A 20,945-nucleotide genomic window follows, 5' to 3' on the forward strand; every position below is an offset into this window, starting at 1 on the left:
AGGGTGAGAGTCAGCCTAGAAACTGACACCAGCAAGTAAAGATGAGAGGCTGTGAAAAGCCAAAGACAGGAGGCTAAGCTGCAAACGCTGTGAGCTCTAGAAGAGTGCAAATAACAGAGCCACCAAGAGTCCTCTCTCCTGCTGTGTCTCTGGCTGCTGCACATAGGTGCTCTAAGCCCTAGGCAATAAGCCTCTGGCTTGGCAAGCTTGGCGCCATCACCGAGCTAAGAGCCCTTGTTGCATTAGAAGCCCGGCCTCAGAACTTCTGGAAGCCACAGCCACGAATGCACAGAGAACTTGCCCTTGCTTCTGCACAATTTCTACATTAGAGCCAAAGAACCCCCAGCCAGCCATTTGTGATGATTCCAAGCAAAGCCCTGGAATTTCTCCGGAGCAGGTGCATTCCAAAGCCACCCCTCCAGCCTAAAATTTAATTATCTCTTACTATCTGAGTGCAGCTGGCTCAAAGAGAGGCGCGTTTGGCAAAACGCAAAGGAAAGAGATTACTGTAAGGGTTCCTGCGTTCTTACCATGTATTCTAAGTGGGTTTAGTGTGTTATTCTATTTAATCCTTCTCAGCATCCCTATGAGATCAGTACCCTTCCCTATTGCCTCCCTTTCTTAAAGAGGGCGTGAAGGGAAGTTAATCAATCAGCCCTCCACATGTGAGCTCCACCGCTGGTTAGATTCCAACTGATCAGAGGAGCTATGAGGGAGCACCTTGCACGCCATCCCCTGTGCTCTCATCAAGCGCCTCTGTCCATCAAGTGCTCAGCTTTCAGGCCATCCTGGTTCGCCCTGTGTGGAAGCTCTGCGCTCACTGCTGCACTTCCAGCAGGGACTCTGACACTGCATAGCAAGTGGATTCACAAAAAAAGTAAATCCCAGCGTCAAAGTCAAAGGAAGCCTGTGGAGACCGCGGTAAGCGGTCGGTGGTGTGGTGGTGTGCTCTCTGACGTGGTGGGATGTAAAAGGGAGGCGGGTGTGTATAAAGCCAGTGCTTGTGGGGGTGCAGGTCTGAGAAACCTGGTGCCTTGAGAGGCAAGTGGCATCTGGAGGGCATGACCAAATGCAGAGGACTGGATATTCTCTGCACTTTGGAGTTTTGGGTTTTTTTGGGTTTTTTTTTTTCATGGCCTCTCTGTCTGTCTCTGTCTGTCTCTATCTGTCTGTCCGTCTGTCCGTCTGTCTATCTGTCTGTCTGTCTGTCTGTCTCTCTCTCTCTCTCTCTCTCTCTCTCTCTCTCTCCCTCTCTCTCTTTCTCTCTCCTCTCTCTCTCTCTCTCTCTCTCTCTCTCTCTCTCTCTCTCTCTCTCTCTCTCACACACACACACACACACACACAAGCTGCTCAAAACCCAGTCTTAGTGTGTACACAGTAGTGAAATTCTGTAGGCATTTTAAAAGTCAACAAAGCCTTTTATGGCTTTTCTCTGTGGCTGAGAAACTGTAGCGAATGCAAATAACTGTCTGAGGATAAATATTTAGGAAGCACCGGGTTTGTTGGACATGTACTGTATGTGTTATAAATACATAGAGAGATGAGTAAGGTGAGGTACTGGGTTTAATTAATAATATTAATAAATTGAAAGTTAGAGTCTAACTCAGATTATGGGCATAAATATTGCACATCAACCATCACAGTGTCACACACCTGTTATTCCTACACCCAGGGCACAGAAGCAGGAGAATCAGTAGTTCAAAGCCAGCCTGGACCACATAAGACCATGCCTCAAAAATAAATTTGTGCCCTAATCAGTCTTTTAAGTAAAACAATGTGCTGTGCTGCTGCAAGATCCTTTGGCTTGCTGTTGGAGTGATTTGAGAAAACTGATCTCTCTGAGCCTTGGATATCATTTATAAAATTGGATGCTGAATCCAAACTCTAAGGATGGAGTTGAAAGCAAAGGAGAAGTGACTATGGAAAGCTTCTCGAAGTTCTCATGTGACGACATCACTTGCAGGGCAGTTAATAATGCTCCCCACAGTGTCCAGTCAGAGCCTTCCGCCTGCGGAAGGTAGAACTGTCCTGTCTTCCCCCTTTTGCATTAAGACACAGCCATGAACAAGGACAGTGGAACTTTCATCATTTCCAGTTAAAGCTCTTAGGAGATGCCATGTGACTTACCACTTGCCTCTTCCTTTCGTACCTGGCTACAGAAGCATTAAGTAGCCCTGGTGCACAGAGCCTCCAGCTAACTAATGTCATGTGGAGAACACAGCAAGAAAACCATGTCATGTTGAAGTCATGAGCGTCAGCTGTTATTGCAGTGCTCTCTGGTGATGCTCTGGCTACAGTGTGTGTCACTGTCACTAATATCACTTCAGCACCTGTGGATGACTCTTGATGCTCTTAATGGGTTTTGAGACTCTCAGTGCTACCTACTCTGTACTGGAGTTTCTGGGTTGGGGCACCACTTTTCCAAGAGATGCTAACCTTAAACCAATTACTTATCAAGTATTTATCAGATTTACAGACCAAGAACACACTGATGGTTTTCACCTATTCTTGTTTTCTGAAATCAGTTTAATTGACGGACTGTTGGTCAGGATAAAATTTCTAGGTAGGTTATATCAACGTTAGGAGGAGTGGTTGATTATAACCAGAGACAAACTTACATGTACACACATACATACACACACACACACACACACACACACACACACACACACACACACACACACAAAACCACACTGCTAGTCTATAGTTGTCGTCACTATGTAGAGATTATTTTTGGGATAACACACACACTACTAACCTGCAGCTTCAACAACAAAATTATGTCTTCATCTTTAAAAGTAAGGTCTTGCTTAGGCTTTGAGTTCTTATTCTTTTTAACAAGCTTTTCTCACTTAGAGAAAATTGGGTTTATTTTAACACATGTGACCACAAACCAATGCTTGAGCGCCATGAAAGAAACAGCACTCCGAGTAAGGATGCTTTTCAGAAGTTTGGGATGACAAATCCTCTTGGATGCTGCATAAGGTAGAGCTGCTTTAAACTATGCTCCAGAGATTATTGTGGCATTCTGCTCATTACTCGTGGGCTCTGATGGTCCGAGTCATGAGTGTTGAGTATCTCCTGCATACTGTTGAATGTCAATCTTAAGGTGTGTAAGTCAAAAAGAATGTTCTAGAAGAATGGTCAGCCCCCTATGACTGTTAGAATGCTGGTGGGTACCAGTACTAGAGGCTGACATAGGCATTTTAGTTTCTGTAGACTGAAAACAGCAACTCATCTTTATAGAGCAGAGCTTGCCTACCAAAGCCAGGTACTGGACCAGTCTCTGTGTTGTTTAGTTTTCTGTCACCTTAACACAGTCTGGAGTCACCTGAGAAGGAACGTCAAGTAAGAAAATGCCTCCATCAGATTGGCCTGTAATGCAAGCATCAGGGACATTTTGTAGAGTGATGATGTGACAGGGTCTAGCCACTACTAATTAAGGCTGGTTTAAAAAAGGATGAGGATGAGGAGGAGGAGAAGGAGGAGGAGGAGGAGTGGCAGCTCACAGCATCTCAGCCTTCAACTCTGTTCATCAGTCTAAAGAAATCCCACCAGTCTCCCGAATGGGAAAGAGAGACATCACCTCTCCAGACCCTCACCCCAGATATTCATTGTTTCTGATAGCATCTTTACCACGTCCCCTGGGTAAGGAAGTGGGTGAGATACCCAGTGTGTCACTTGTGCTTCCTTAGACAGTGATGAATACAAGTTCCTTGCTGACAAATCTCATAGTTTCCCACATTAAACTAGATTTTAATTTGACTTTTACTAATTAAGTTAGGTAAATCCCCACAGCCTCCGAGTTTTGATATTTTTAAACATTAACTCACCTGGGCATTTTTCTCAGTTCCCCTTCGCTGCATTTCTGTGTTTATGCCCCCAAAATGACTAATTACTGCCTTCACTCTTCCGGTTAGGAACTTGCTGCGTTTGCCTCAGCTGTCCAGAATGGAAGAGGAGATGGTTCTGGAAAGTTCTGGTAGAAAGAGGGTCTGACAGCACATGACTGTCATGGATATGCTCACAAGTCTTAACTCTTAGCCATACCAGGAGAGTCTGCCTGTGCTTCGGTTCAGCCACACTGAGGTTTGAAATGCTCCTGAGTTGTTGACTTCATTCCTCCAGGCATAGGTTAGAAGGAATTGAACCCTTCACTTGGGCCAGGTCTTGAATTGGGGCGTACCTTGGCTGGCCACTATGGGCCACCAACGGCTGCTTCCCTCAAGACTTCCCATCTGTAGAAGAGCTGGTAAAGAGCCAGGGACATGGCTCAGTTTGTAGAGAGCTTGCTGGCTTGGAAATCCTGGCTTTATCCCCAGCATTACACAAGTTAGGTATGGAGGCCTACTCCTGTAGTCTGAGACTCAGGAGGTGGAGGCAAGAAAATCAAAAGTTTCATGGTCATCCTTACCAACATAGCATATTTGAGGCCAGCCTGGGCTACGTGATACCTTGTGGGGAAGAGGGGACGTGGGGGACAATGGATAGAACATCTCCAAGAGGCTAGTTGCCTGGCTACATCTTGCTGATCCTGCTAACCTGGCTATGTCCTTACACTTTTACTGTCTCTGTGGACCTATGTGCAGGTCCCACCCACCCTGCTCCATTTCTTAAGTATCTGGGTCAGCCCCGTACCATCCCGTGTCATGTACTGCCTGCCACACACCTCTCCATGGTGTCCTTTGATGATGGCTGCAGACAAAGCTAATAACTGGCATTTCATTCACTCCTCCACCTGCCTCCAAAAGCTGGGTTTTTTTTTTTTAATGCACTTTTCAAAATGGAAACTCCATCATGTCTCTTCTTGGCTGAAAAATCCTTCAGCAGTGTCTCAAAAGCACGTCAAATGGCTTCTCATCCCAGAATGCTTAGCGCCTGCCCTGGATGTCATCTTATGCCAGCCTCGCCCTTTTGATTCAAGTACACCCACCTCCTTCTTCCTTCCCACGTCATATTCCCACACTGGCGCTTGTGTGCAGGCTCTTGATGTCCTGGGGTGTCTGCTAATCTGTTTCACATGGCCAGCTTCCTCGAACCGTCTCATCTCCAGCTCACATCATCTTACAGGGTGCTCTTTAGTGCTCCATTTGAGTAGTCACCCAGTCACCCTTGACAACGTGGTCACCGTTGTCCCGCTCCTTCCACTAGGAATTCCATTTCGTGGCCTTGCGTGGATGTTCTCGCCTGTGTCTGCCATGCTCAGAATAAGGCCTGGAATGCCCAGGGTTCAGTTGCTAAATGTTGAATGGCTGGCAAAGCACAAGTGCCCCACACATGCTAGCTATTATTAATTGTATTAGATAAACACAGAAGGGTGACATTTTTAGTATAACTGGGGTTCCATTTATATGTGGTCCCTCGCAGGGGTATGCTCAAAAAAGACTGGAAGCACAAATCTATTACTCTCTCAAGAAAATGTCTAAAATGTCAAGGTTTATTTTCTACATATAACAGAAAATTCAGTCTTGCTGTCTCCAACACAGTGTATCTACCAATATCTTTCTATCTTCCCATTACCTACCCAATGAACTCTCCTCAAAAGCGTGTGACAGCCCTAGCAAGCACATGCCTTTACCTGTTGCTATTTCTTTTTCTTTCTTTCTTTCTTTCTTTCTTTCTTTCTTTCTTTCTTCCTTTCTCTTTCTTTTTTTTTATTTTTTATTTATTTATTTATTTATTTTTGACCCAGGTCTTGAAGGAGCATAATAGAAGGTCAGGGGTCAGGCAGCACACTTGGAACTTGGAGTGAAGTCGGGGGATGTTGTAGAGGAGGCTGGGAATCCTCAGAGTGACTGCTTGTTTCTTTGCACAACTGCTATTCATATCCAGCTGAAAGGCAGGCATATGTGGCGGAGGGTGTCTAGTGAATTCTGAGTGGTCGTTAAATATAAGCCGAACTTGGGGAGTTCTGAGTACTGGCACCTTTGTTCAATATTGTGGGTGTCCTGTGACAGGCATTGAGCTCAGGATTGGAGAAGATCTCTAACTGTCACAGTGTGGATATACTAAAGCCACATGTCTACTCTTTAGCTACTTACTTAGAACCTAACTGATGCTATGAGATGCAGTTACTTTCTTTATTATTTCATTTTTAATTACTGCTAATTAGAAGCAACGTGGGAGAGAAGGTGGCCTGCTAGTCACAGAATAAGGGACATGGTACCAGTTGGCCTGGCATGAGCAGACCAAGGACGAACAGCATACCACCACACCTTTACGGCCGTGACCTTGAACCTTAAAATGGGGTGTCAGGTCCTGTTTTGCCCTGAATCGTTCCTCCTGAAGTGCGCCTTATCCTCCAGAGCCATGAGCGTTCTTTGTTCAACTCCCTTATGCCTAGCACCAGTTGGCAGGACAGATGCTTAAGATTACAAGATGTCATCTTGGGGAAGTCAGGGCTCACCCCACCCCAGCAGCATCTCCAGGTCAGCCAGAACATCTTTTCCGAGCCCTTGGCTTCATTAGCACACTGCTCCCTGCTGACCTCAACTGACTCATCAGGTTATAAGCAAGGTTGGGGGTGGGGATCGTCTCCCTGGGGGATCCCGGCTGAATAATAGCTATCATTTGTATGCAGCTAAATGATTTGCAGAGTGGCGTGCGCCAGCTCAGAGCTCCCAGCTGCACTCTATTTCTGGAAGCCTGTGGGGCAGTTTGTTGAGCATGTGGTTTCTAGGAGGCAAGGTGGACTCGCGAGGCGATGCCAGCATCTGGAGTTGGGGCTTCCTCCCACCGCATATAGATTTCGTTTGAGGCCTGAAGCTGAAGAATGCGAGTTTAATGTCTAGTTTGTGCTTTGCAGACACATGCCTGCCGGTCCCCCCCCTTTTTTTTTTAACTGCCTGACTCAGTCTTGAGCCTCCAGATCCTCCAGATCCTGCCAAAGGGGGGGGGGGGGGGAGATAGACATGAATATTCATGAGCTTCAGAAAGCCAAGGTCAGGAAACCCTTTTTCTAAGATGGGCTTTTGGCATGTTGCCTGGCTTTGCTCATCTTGTAATCCACTCCCTTTGAGGAAGTTAACGTACAGTAGCCCCACGTCAGGATAATATGGATGGTAACAACAGTGAGTCCCCCAAGATGGTATAGGGGTTCCCAGCCCAACACGTATCACTCATAGCTGCAGTGCCCTCATATGCTTCATGATATGAATTGACAGTTGGGTAAGGGCAGCAGATGACTACAAGTGACAGTGGCTGCAGTGATTGACAGTGAAGAGTAGGGTATTCCTGCTACTGTTGCTAGGCCACTGGTGACTGTCCTAGACTCACTCAAGGGCTCGCAGCAGCGCCTCCTCTCAACCCCTGAGAAAACTACATATACACAAAATATAGCTACAGCCTTGAAGACTCACTGAGGGCATAAGGGTTGACAGGCCTCTTCCCCTGGGTGTAGGAACCTTTAGAAATGTGGCCAGTAGATGGACTTTCCTCTCTCCTCTCAGCTCTCTCTACCCTCTGCCTCCAAATGAACATGGGCCACAGGGCTTCTCCATAGCTTAGATGCTAGTAGAGGCCCCAGTTGGCCCCACACCAGAAATTTGTTTCTAACAGCTCTACATCTCAGCCTCAAGTTCCTCAAGTTCAGCCCTTCACTATTCTAAGCTAGAATCCTGTTTCATCTTGTCACTTCAGTCACAGACACAGTTTGTCACCACCTACTCCTGTCTTCCTTAAGAGTATTCAAGATTGAGATGAACTTACACGGCAACCAGCACCAGCCCCCTCTCTGTGAGCCTGCTTTTCCACAAGCTATCCTCAGGGACTTTGTCTCCCCAACAGCAAGAATAAGTCGATTAATCTCAGCAGATAAGAGCAAGTGTCAAGTTGCCGGGTAGTGGGAGCCAGACTTTGTTCCTGAGTCCTCCAGGTGCCTGCAACGAAGATTGTTCTCACGATGGAACATGTTTGAACAGAGTCCTCCTCCTCCTCCTCCTCCTCCTCCTCCTCCTCCTCCTCCTCCTCCATATTCTGGGCCCTGGTGGAAAGGCTGGTGCCCTGAGCATATGGTTGAACATGTGGAGTCTTTAAGCAAGCATATGAAGAGCCCAGTAGCCTTAATGAAAACCTCTGCCTGGAGCTGAAGCAGCCAGCAGGAGGCAGTGGCTACAGCAGAAGGAACACTGAGCTTGGGCTGAGAGTCTGGGTGAAGGAGCACCCTTACTTTGCCAGTTTACTGTCCACAGGCTGTGCTCAAGAAATTTAACATAGCCGTGCCCAGATACTAATGACTTCTGTGCGCTAGACACTGTGGTTGGCATTGCTTGTGCAGTCGTGCCAGGGACACACTGGTTGTGTTAGGGGGTTGCTTGACTCTCGAATTTCATTCAAGAGATTGGTCAAAGTCAGTTGTTTTGTGAACTTTGAGGATTCACAACATACCATTTTTCCCCCCTGAAAATAACATTAATGCCATATGTAAAACCACGTGGGAGAACATTAAAGTAGCTAGCCATAGCCCCATATTGAAAGCACATAGCTGTGTAGATGGAGAAGGTAAACCCTATGGAAGAGTCTTTTACACATGTAATAGCAAAGCAGAAAAAAATCACTACTGCCACTGATGGTAGGTATATGCTTATTAAAGAGAAATTAATGAGGCCCTACCCAGCTCTCTTTGGTGGTGTTTTTCTATGTTCTCATTTGAGCATCTGGAAAGACCTCTAGCAGATACAGACTCATGTCTATGTGCACAGTCTGTCTAAGATGGGAGGAAAGAGCCACATCAGAGACTGCAAGGAGGGACAGACTGAGGGTGGCTTTAGGTTACCTTTGGAGTCTTAAATGCGTTCTTTGAGCTTTTCCCCAAGGGCTAAATACCAAAGGGAGACCAGTCCAGCCTGTACTCAGAAACACTAACTATTAGATGATTCAAAAGGGCTCAGGGCATTTTATAATCATTTACTCTAAAGGTATTTCACAGGGCCAGGGAGAGATCTTAGTGATAAAGTGTCTGCAAACCTGAGGGTCTGAGTCTGGTTCCCAGAACCCATGTGATAAAGTGTGGCATAGTGGCACATGCTTGTATTTCCAGCCTGGGGAGACAGACAAGAAGGTCCCTGGGGGCTCACTGGCCAACCAGTCTAGTCTAATCTGCAAACTTCAGGCCAACGAGAGACCCTGTCCCAAAATCAAGGTCGACAGTTCATGAGGAATGACACCTGAAGTTGTATTCCAGCCTCTACGCTCAGATGCATAGATACATATGTACATACAGACACACACACTCTGTCTGTTGCTGTCTCTGTCTCTTTTACACACACACACACATACACACACACACACACACACACACACACACACACACACACACACCACACCACACCATGGGGAAATTTATAGATAATCAAGAAGGCAGTGTCCCGCTATAATCTCCTCTATGGACTCTTCTGCATGTCTCACCTTTGGGAAGAAGCATCTATGAGCGTACACTCAATACCAGCCATGTGGTTATTGGGTGATGATGGTCTGTGTTTTCCATGCTTTCTACAATAAGCTTGCCTTTCTTTTGTACTCAGAAAAGCAGACACTATAAACAAACCCTAACATAAGTGAAGCCCGAGAATACTATATCTACAGGAAAGGGACTAGTGGGACTCATTATGTTGTCCCCAGTTTTCTGTACTGTGCACCTGGACCATCCCAGGGCTGTGAATGGTCCCAGTTTCTGAGCCTTGCTCCTGAAGATGCTAATCCGGGTGGTCTGGGGGAGATGAGGCTGCCAAGGAAGATGGAACCTGACCGTAGAGTAAGTCATGCCAGAGAGAATCATGAGAACCACCATCTATATACTGCGACTTTAAAAAAAAAAAAATTATTCACTTTACATCCCAATTGTAGCCCCCTCCTTCGTCTCCTCCCAGTCCCACCCTCCCTCCATCTTCCCCACCTTCCTCCTCCCCAACTTCTTACAAGGGACAGAATCTATGTTGCAGTTGAAAATCCTCCCTCCCCACCCCCCCACCCCCACCCCCACCACATGAGCTCCAGTGTCACTGTACCTGGTTCCTTTTCCTCACATGTCACTTAAGCTCCTGGGACTTGGGAAAGGCAATTATCTAACAAATTCCAGATGGCTGTGTAGATTAGCCCCAGTGAGCAGAAACAGAGATGTGAACAAAAGCTGGTGATTAGCTGGTTGAGTAGCAACAGGCCCTCTCCGTGCAGATGCACTCAAAACAAGGGCAGGAACTGATCTTAATGTCTTTATTTTCTTGGGTTCATTAACAATGCATTCATTATGTCAGTGCTGCCCTGATGGGGATAGCTGAGAGATGAGGAAAGAGCCACCACGTGTCTTGGCTTTATGCGTCTTCCTTATATTTTTATGGTAGGAGGAGATAACAGTGTTACTTTCCATCCGGTTATAAAGAACAGTAATGCGAGCTTCCTGGGAGGGTTTTATTTTCCCCCCAAATTAAGCATTTTAAAGCTCAGTTTATGTGACAATGAAAACACTTACGTCCCCCACCATGTGGTGCATACACAGGACAACGCTGCACTAAAAAGAAAAGGAAAAATGGCCAAAGCCACTCAAAATATTTTAGGCTACCATGCCTGTTGTGCTTGGTTTTTCAAAACAAAGGAGGGCGTTGTCTAAGATGCTGCCTGTGGAGCCCCTGCCACAGACCTGGGATCTGCTGGGTGCCAGTTAACGGAGCCCTGAGTAGAAGACAGGCCACAGACAATTTAAACACAGTTAGACCAAACCTAGTAAAGTGCATTGTCAGAATTCTTAAGCCATTAATATGTTGAGTTTAATGGGTACCCTGTATTTAGAAATATCAAAATTCAAAAGCTTCACCCCTGAGCATTAACTATTGATACCATGTAAGCTGTAAACATCACTTTACTACTTCAGTGAGGACAGCTTCTGAAAATATCCAATTCTGCCTAGCTATACTATTTTTTTTAATAGAAGGAGAACAGTACCTTCATGGTGTGATAAATCATATATGTATATATATATATATATATATATATATATATATATATATATATATATATATATATATATACATACATACATATTCCTATAACCTCCAGAGATGTCAGTCTTGTTTCTGAGTTGTGGGATTTTTTTTGACAAATCCATTATCTATATATATTTTGGGGGCCATGATTATTCTGACCCCTTTATAATCATGAAGTGAACCCCAAGCTACCCCTCACCCATGTTCCTAATGTTAAAGTGATGAAGTTTAGACCAGGTAAGTCAGTAACTGTGGTTGACAAGGTGCAGCAACTTATTTATGAGTTGATTTAAAAATCATTAACTTCTCTATGAGACTGAGGTCAATGGCCCTGGGTGACTCCTCTGCAGTGTTGGATAACTCTCCTCCACATAGGTGGTGACTGTAGTAACTGACCTTCTACTGGCCTGTGTTTCCACGTGTTAGTTTGCCCACAAAAACGAGGAAGGGGGTTGGGGACTTACCTCAGTGGTAGAGTGCTTACCTAGCAAGTGCAAGGCTCTGGGTTTGGTCCTCAGCTCTGGGGGTTGGGGGTGGGGGTGGGGGAGACAAAAACCAGGAAGAGAGGAGCAGTTGGCCAAACTGTAGCTATAGGTGGTGAGGTTTTAGAGGAGCTGTTTTTATTTTACTTGAAGCAGTTGAGGGCAAAAATAAGGAAGGCAAATTTTATTGGTGATAAATAATTTTAAGTGAATTTTATATTAAAATAGTTGATATCAACATAAAGCACAGTGTACTTGGCTTTTAAAAGAGGGAACAATAACTTTAAGGAAATTTCTGCTTAAGGATTTTTAAAAATTTATTCACTTTATATCCCCATTGTAGCCCCCTCCCTGGTCTCCTCCCAGTCCCACCCTCCCTTCCTCGTCCCCCCTCCCTTAGTCCTCAGAAAGAGGGAGCCCTCCCTCCCCTATCATCTGACCCTAGCCTGTCAAGTCTCATCTGGACAGCCTGCATCCTCTTCCTCTGTGGCCTGGCAAGGCTGCCCTGCCAGGGGGAAGTGATCAGTGAGTATGCACCAGAGTCCATGTCAGAGGCAGGACCTACAAGGAGACTGTGCTGCCTATCAACTACATCTGAGCAGGGGGTCTGGGTCCTCACTATGTATGGTCCTTGGTTAGTGCATCAGTCTCTGCAGGCCTCTACCCTCAGGCCCAGATTGTTGGCTCCATTGGTCTCTTTGTGGAGTTCCTGTCCCCTCCAGGTCCTTCTGTTCCCCAACTCTTCCATAAGGTTCCCTGTGCTCCACCCCAAAGTTTGGCTATGAGTCTCAACATATTCTTCAGTCTCCCGCTAGGTAGACTCTTCTAGAGGACCTCTATGGTAGATATGTGTGTAATGTGTCTCCATGTTATATGGTTTCTTTTATTAGTGTTTTATCATTTTCATTGTAAAGATCTTTCACTTTCTTAGTTAAATTTATTCTTTAGTACTTTATATTGCCAGCTATTATGAGCCTATTGCTTTCTTGATTTTCTATCCATCAGGTTTATTGTTGGTAAATAAAAATGCTTTTTTTTTTTACACTAATTTTCTGTCCTTCAATCTTACTGAATTTTGTTGGTTCTATCGGCTTTTTTAATGAAAGAGTTGTTTTACTATGTATAAATCATGTCTTTACAAACATGATTAATTTTACTTCCTTCTTTCCAATTTGAATTCCATTACATCTTTCTTTGCAATTTGAACACCTTTTATTTCTTTGCTAATTGCTGTGGCTAAGACTTAAGGCTGTCGATAAGCAACAGTACCTTCCTTGTCTCACTCCAGATCTTAGAGGAAATGGTTTTTCCCTTCAGGAAGACATTGCCGTGGGCTTTTATTATGTAGCTCTTATTATTATGAGGTGTGCTCCTCCAGTACTTGGAGGTTTTATCAGGAAGGTGCATTGAATCCCAGCAAATGCTTTCCCTGTGTCATGATAATAAATAATGGTTTTGCTCTGCAGCCTCTTGGTGGGATGTAGTATGTTTACCAATTTGCATGTGTTAAACCATCTCTACATAAGACCTTGGTGTATGATCTTTTCCTGTGTATTGTTAGCTTTGGTCTGTTATTTTATTGAGAATTTTTACATGCATGTTCATCTAGAGAAATGGTTTATATATTTTTTTATTATATCCTAGACTGGTTTTAGTATCAGGGTAGCATCAGCCTTGCAAAAACAATTTGGCAAAGTTCTTTCCTTTTCGTTTGAAACACAGAATGGTTTGAATGAGAAACATTCCCCATAAGCTCACACCTTTGAATACTTGTACCCAATTGGTGGCACTGTTCAGGAAGTGTGTGTGAAGCTGTGCTGGCGGAAGTACACTATTCCATCTCTCCCTCCCTCTCCCTCCCTCTCCCTCCCTCTCCCTCCCTCTCTCTCCCTCCCTCTCTCTCCCTCCCTCTCTCCCCTCTCTCTCCTCTTCCCTCCCATCTAGTCTCTCTACCTTATGTTAATGGTTGGAAAATGTGGTTTCTCGGCTTCCTGTGCCTGCTGTCATTATGGAATCGCTCTTTGGAACCAAAAGCCAAAATAAACTGTTTCTTCTTTTGGTCGAGGTGTTTTATCACAGCAACAGAAAAGTAACCTGTAAAGAATGGTTTTAAAAGAAGCGAAGAAACTCTCTCCTTTAAGTGTTGAATAGAACTCAGTTATATCTCTCAGATCTAGCATTCTATTTTGATGGAAGACTTTTTCATTATTGCTTCAATCTCACTACTCATCCCTGGTCTATTTGGACTTTCTATTCCTTTTTTTTTTTCCAGTCCTAGCATGTTGTATTTATGCAGGAATTGACCCATTTCTTCTGAATTTTCCAATTTGTTAATTATTCATTGCAAAAAGTGTTGAGATACAGTGCATCGGGGCTTGAGAGAAATCGCCTACAAATTCAACAGCCATTTAGCTATTCCATTTAGTTACAGCATTACAAATTCTGGAGTGACTCTTAAACAAGCCACACGCAACTAATCATCTCATTTGTGGCAACTCAACACTTAGAATTAAACAGATTCAAAAGGCTCTATTCCCACAGTTTTTCTACCTGAGAACTTTTGAGTTTCCTCATTCATCTATTTTTGAGTCCCATTTCCTGTTCTTTGGGTGCAAAGGTCTCATGATGGTACAAGCTCTGATGGTAATGGTGATGCTGACGGTGGTTGACACCTAGTAAGCATTTCCAGAGGCCTGGCACTGCTCTGAGTTCTCTCAGTTCATCCTTACGACAATTCTATTAGAAAAAAGTTACCATCAGCATTTTCCCCTTTTATATTTCCCAACTGCATGTAGCTTATAGATGGCAGGACCAAGAATGGACCCTGGACAGTCTTGCTTCAGAGTCCCAAGCTCAAGCAATACCTCTTCCTGCTTCTCCTTAGAGAAATCATTGAACATTTACTGTTTTAAAACTAGTGTTCATATGGCCAACATCCTCAGATGTTGGAGAGGAAGCAGAATCAATCAAGTAGCTGTCCACAAAAGATCTGGTAGAGTTAGACAGCCACGTCCTGATAGGTGCCACCTGGCTTACCAAGTCCTGAAATAAAATTTCTGAGGTGATTATATTGCCATTATATTATGAACGTCTTATGCAGGATTAAAGATACTGCGTGGCAGTTGGGTTTAAAAATTGCACACCCCAAAAAGCACTTGATTTCTTTTTTATTTGGGGAATAGGTGTCATGTATCAGTTGTCACCAGATAAAGACAGCCTGTGTTAGGTAAGTGGTACACTTGGTAGTTATCCCCAGTCTCCTCAGCACAGTAAGCTAGGTAACAGCAGGAGCTTGATGCTGCCAAGTGTCGGGGATGTTGTAAGTCCCAGCCAGGATTGAGCATCTCTCTGCGCCCATCAATCCAAGCTCATTATCCCTCCTGATCATAGGAAAAGAAAGAACCTGTTCCACCCGTCACCTGGGGCTCATCACTTCTGCAGCTGCGCTGAACTTCTTTTTAGATCAGGAAGTATTCATTCACTTCCTCTCCAGCTGACAGCTTCCTTCCTCAGTTTATGCCTCGTGGTGGCAAAGCCCACATGACTTCTGAAGTCATGCCAAGCTGAGGGGCACTTCTTCTCTTGAACATTGGCTTTCCCATGTTCTGGATCCACAGATTGCCCTTGTATCATTGCAAAAAAAGATGCTATTTCAAGTCTCTTTTTTTTCTTTGTTTTACTTTTTAACTTAATTTTTTTGAGAATTTCATTTGTGGGTACCATATTTACATTATTCCCACCCCCTTTATTTCCCCCTATGCCCTCCTTTTCTATCTGCCCTCAAATTCATGACTTCCTCTTCTTCAGTCATAGTTGTGATAAATACCTATACCTATATCTATACCCATACCTACCTTTTGTAGTCTGTTTTTTTGTTGTTTGTATGTACAAGAGTTTAGGGCTGAGCACTTGGGGTCATCAGGCATCTGTCCCTGGAGAACACTGATTTGCCTTTTCTTAGCAGCCATTTATTGCCTACAGGTGTTTAGAGGTAGGGCCTTGTGAAACTTCTTTTATCTGTGTTGACCTGTCAGGTTTTGATTCACAGCCATATTTTTAAGATTTCATGGCTGCAGCATCCCTGTGAGTCCAGAAGACATTAGCCACAGGCATCGTGGTCCTCTGGCTCTTGTAGTCTTTCCACCTCCCCCCCACGCCCCGAGCCTTAGATATACCTTCTATATGGAGGTACATTGTATAAATCAGGACTGGGCACCCCGAAGCCATTGATTCTTTACATTTTGGCCAGTTGTGGATCTCTGTAACAATTTCCAACTGCTGAAAAAGAAAATCCTTTTTGATAAGCGGTGAGAGCCACACTTATATAAATATTTCAAATTTTTATAAGGATGAACATTTAGAGTAGAGTTAGAAATGAACAGAAGGATGAGTAAAGATTAATGCAAAAGTGAGTTTGTTTCTGATCTTCTCTCTTAACTCAGCTCACATTACAATAATTGAGGCTTTATTATATTTTTGTTCAATAATAAGGTCCATACACAATAACTAAGCAGTTATTACTCTATTCTTAACCCTTTAAGCTAATCTGGTTTACTCCTAGCATACATCCCAGAGATGTTTGCACTTTGTAGATTTCCCTGATCCAGCCCCTCTCTTGATGTCACCTGGAACTCTCTGCTGTGCCTCAATCCCCTACTTCCTCCTCTAAGTCCTACTCCCCTGGCTGGCAGGAAGCCCAGCTCTAGTCTCTCCCCTGTTCAGCCATTGGCTGTAAGCTGCTTTGTTGGCATATTAGGGGTCAATTGGGGAGCAGTGTTTACACAACATTGAAACAGGACATTCTCAGAACAAGGATCGCAACCAGATATGGGGAGGTACAGAAGTCAGCATTTGACTTACACAATAACCTCATGTCTACATCTCCCACTTTTAGCCTAATAAAAGGTTCTTTCTCTTACAATAACAAACTATATATATAATAATAACAATTATGAAAATTATTAGGTAAGATTTGCATTTGTATATTTGGCACCCTTGGATAAAGTGTTCTATCAATTTCTATCATCATAAATGATTTAATGGTAAGACTATTAACTCTCTAGTCTTCAACACCATCAGAGACTTAAGAAGGATAAATATTGTCTCAGTATGTAGGAAGTACAGGCAAGAAACTTCCAAAAGAACAGAAATTGCAGAAGTATTTGGCTGCCCGGACAATCCCCCAAATTTCGTTATAACATTGGAGCATCATCTTCAGCCTTCTAGCTCTGAATATGTGACAGACTTTTCTGTGAAGCAGGAATTATAAAAGACGTGCCTACCTTGTCCTTGTAAAGCTCAGCGGTCAACTCTCCTGCATCCAGTTGTCCAGTTGGTGACAGTATTCTGTCTGGAACTGAAACAGGACATTTTCTCACTCAGTGGCTAGGTTGCCACATATAAAGTATTTGATGCTCCTAAGAAGAATGGGAATGCTGCCAGGAGCAGACCTGTCTCATGTCAGAAAAAGCCTACGTCAATAAAATCTTAAATGCCATGTTCTGTACATCTTAGAGGCTTGTGAAGATCTATTGATCTTATCTGAATTGCTTGTTTCTAGCTATTTTTTAATCTGCCAGTCTAGGAAACATGTTCTTGTAATTAACTAAACTAGTATCTAACATTACCATGAGTTTGATTGTCTGACTGCTAATCAGCATTTCCTAATATCCTAAAAAGTTGGCAATAGCAGCTTTCAAAAAGACTAGACTTTAACATTGCAGTTTTAAGAATTACATAGGTATAATACCTTAGCATGTTGTAAGCAAATATAATCTTAAATTTGTCTTAATATACAAAGATCTATGCCAGTGTAGGATTTTTTTTTACAAGAGCACAAATTCACTTTTATTATTTACTTTTCATTAGTTTAAATCCGAGAAGGGTAGAGAGAGCATCACACGGATTCTGTGTCCAATGGCCTTCGCAGGAAGGTTGCTTCGGAATTTGGCACGGACCGTGCCACTGTTTCCATGGGCCCCGAGTTACTTTTCCCCAGATCACTTTGGTTTTGTTTGGTTTGCCTCCAGGAGTCACTGTGTTGTTTTTTGCTTTATACACGTAAGCACATCTCTTGCCTAAGTAGAATTCAGTTTCATCCTGGGCATAAACACCTTCAATTTTAAGAAGAGCTGTGTGCTCTCTTTGGTTCTGGAGACCTCATTTGTAGCCAGCAAAAATGGCTTTGCACCACAGCCTTCCAGACATAAGTCGCATTTTAGAAGTCCTGTTCCCAGCAGGCCCCAGAAATCGGCCCCTGAAGATCAGAAGCAAAAAACTTCGCTCACCTGCACCCAGTGTAAGATTTTAGGCTTATTAATAGTCTTTGCTCCAAAAGTGGATTCAGTAATCTATCCTTTTATTTATCATTCCTCTAACCAACCTCTTTAAAACTATGACAAACATCTATCACCCATAGAATGACCAGAAACCACTTACCCACTCTTAGGAATGGGGCGCAGTTTCTTAAATTGCTTCCTCTGATTTGGGACATAGTTTTTCTTTTTGGGTGCCCAAGAAAATTGGAGTATTGTCCAATCTTAAGAAAGCTGGCTGTAACTTTTGCTGTCCAGCCTCTGAATGCTGAGGAAGTTCAGAGCTTAACTGAAGTCCTCACTGGAACAGTCTGTGATGCTGGATGGTACAGTTGTCCAGTCTGAAATTGTCCCAGATGCAGATTTTTAAGGAAACAATTATTGAGGCTGTCTGTGAGGTGGGATCACCTGGCCTACTTGTGTTATCTTTTTGGTATCTGATCCTCTTGCTCTGCAAAATATTAACTTTCAAAGGTATTTTACATTTTTTTATTAATATGCATAGACTGTGCCCTATGCACAGTCCAGTTTAAGATGGTTCTCTGCTCTCTGTTCAAGCAGGTCAGGCATTTGCTTTTCTATATAAGTTAGTTTAGACTATATAACTGTAAAATAAAATTTTATCTGTGTCATTAAAAGAATGGCATAAGTCCTGAGGATTTTGTAGCCAAAGATATATTGGCCGTGTGTAGGTAAAGTCCTGGCTGGAGACGTTTTCAAGTCTCAGTCAGTCTCAGAGCTGTTCCCATGTGGAGGGATCAGCAAATTATGTTACCTGTCCTGTTTGGTCTTCTTAATTTCTTTCCTTCTGACTGAAGCCAAGATCTTCAGGAGGTCTCCCCTATCAAGCACATGGTGTGTATTCCATCAGTTTGGATGGAATACATAGCTTTTTGTTTTCTGTTGCGACAAGAGCGTACTCTCCCAATGAAACACATTTCCTGTCCTCCATTTTGGAATTAGGACCTTTATATGCTGATTTAATTCGGCAGTCCTTTCTAAAATCCCATGAATCTTAGCAGGTGTTCTACTGGTCTCAATTTAAAAAAAAAAAAAAACTTAAATCAATAAATCATTATTTAATCTATTTTGGGGAGATACAGTCCCCTTTTGTTTTATGACCACCTTTTAGGTCTTTTCATAATTGTTTGACGTACGGGATTATAAATTATATCTGTGACAGGTTTCCTGTCATAACGTCTAAAAAATTGTTGTATTCCAATGGATACACATGCTGAAATACCATCAGCCTCAATTTTCAAAGGCAGCTCCAAGACAGCCACTGTCTCTAACAAGTGTGTAACCTTAGAATCATGCTCTCTAGAAGTTAAGGCAAAAGCCCATTAGAATTCTGAATATGAACCTATGGCATGGTGCATATATCTCAGCTCTATAAACTCTGTAAAACAGAGCACACATGCCACTGTAGGGGCTTGTTCCAAGACAACACCAAATAGGATCTGCATATAGACTTTAGCATGTAGACCGTCACCCAGTAGTTGGACTTTGCTAACACACGTACAATATCCTGTCTGACCATGTTGGCTTGCAGCTAAAACCTTTCTATCCAGCATCTCAATGGGCTGCCATTCTGCAATTTCTTCAAGCCTTTGTGGATTTCCCTCATCTGGAACTACCTCTTTTGGTGTTATTGTAAGTTCCAGATTGGATTTTTTTTTTGAAGGCTCCCTATTTTGATTCAATGATTCCTCCAACCTCTGTTCTACAGCCTTTAATTAGCATCTATTTTCTCAGTCTCTTCTTCCTCCAAGTCTGTCTTATTCTCATCTCCCCCAATGAGGATAAATAAAACTGCAATTGTCACTGAAAAAATTATTTGTATGCTAACAGAAACAAACTGAAATGGAATCCAGAGACACTGTGTTACCGCGTCTTCCATTTTCAACACAGAAAATGACCTTTCATCTCTAAACGTCTTCCAAAGGACTTTACTTTTTTAGACCCAGCTTCCCTTCCAGGCCTTACCAGTTCAGATGCTTGAGGCTTCTCCATATGTTCTCCGGCTCCTGCTTCGACATAGAGACTTTATTATATATTTTTTTTTCTGTCTCTCTCAAGGGATCTTGACCCCCCTCCCCCACTCTGGGATGTTACTAAGTACACAAGTGTTTGTTCTCTTGGACTTATACATGTGTCAGGCCAGCAAGTGCCCCTTCACAAAGAGATTTAGCTTCTTGCCTTGGCTAAAGTCTGGTTTTGAGCAGCTTATTTGTGTTAAAAAGCCACCTTTTTCTTAGCAAGGGCTACCTGTAAGAACTGACTCTCCCGGTTTTGTTTCCGTTTTTATTTTTCTGCAGCCAGCTGAGGCCTTGCTGCCCTGCAGGGGTTCTAATCAGGAAGCTGGGAGCTCCTGCCTTAGAAACTGCAGTTGCTCTCTTAATAAACAGAACTAAGAAACTTCTTTCTGTTTTTAAGTTTAGATTCTACATAAGTTCTGGCTAGATTTGTGTAAGTTCTGCCCCACTTTAGGCGGCAAAATGTTAAAGTTATTTTTATGAAACCACGTCTGTTTCTCAGTTTCTCTCTTAACACAGATATCACATAAATAATTGGAACTCTGTTTATTATTTTAACAAGCTTTACAGCACAAGAACTGAACAGTTATTACTCTATTCTTAACCCTCTAAATTAATCTGGCTTCCTCCCAGCGTACATCCCAGAAATACTTGCCCTTTGTAGCTTTCCTTGCTGAACTGTCTCCTGGACCTCTCCTATGACTAAACCCCCTTCTTCCTCCCGTGGCTGGCAGGAAGTCCAGCCCTATTCTCTCTCCTGCTCAGTGATTGGCTGTAGCTGCTTTATTAGCATACCAAGGGACAATTGGGGAGCAGTGTTTATATAACATTGAGACAGGAGATTCTCAGAACAAAGATTGCAACCAGATATGGGGGGCGGTGTATAGAAATCAGACTTTGAATTACACAATAACCTTATGCCTACAATGCAGTCGGCATACACAGTTGAATTTTAGCCAGCTTGAAAGGCAAATGAAACTTTGGTATTTCCAGGAAAATGGATGGAAGTGAAGATCATTGTGCTAAGTGTGCTAAACCAGACTCAAAAAAAAATGCTATATATTTTTCTCATATGTATAATAAATATTTTAGTGCTGCCCCCTCTCTCTCTCTCTCTCAAAAGCAAATTATATTAGT

General features: G+C 43.3%; 1 protein-coding gene and 1 pseudogene across 7 annotated transcripts in view; one reads left to right on the forward strand and one right to left on the reverse strand.

Annotated features, from left to right (window-relative positions):
- TMEM108 (transmembrane protein 108) overlaps positions 1 to 20,945 on the forward strand; it is a 292,079-nt gene that overhangs the window by 110,762 nt on the left and 160,372 nt on the right. The window lies entirely within an intron of this gene.
- LOC311580639 (large ribosomal subunit protein eL33-like) lies at positions 17,277 to 17,693 on the reverse strand (annotated as a pseudogene). The gene has a single exon. The product of its transcript is annotated as a large ribosomal subunit protein eL33-like (transcript).

Source organism: Acomys minous, assembly GCF_964271855.1.
Source record: "Acomys minous genome assembly, chromosome: 13".
Classification (NCBI taxonomy): domain Eukaryota; kingdom Metazoa; phylum Chordata; class Mammalia; order Rodentia; family Muridae; genus Acomys; species Acomys minous.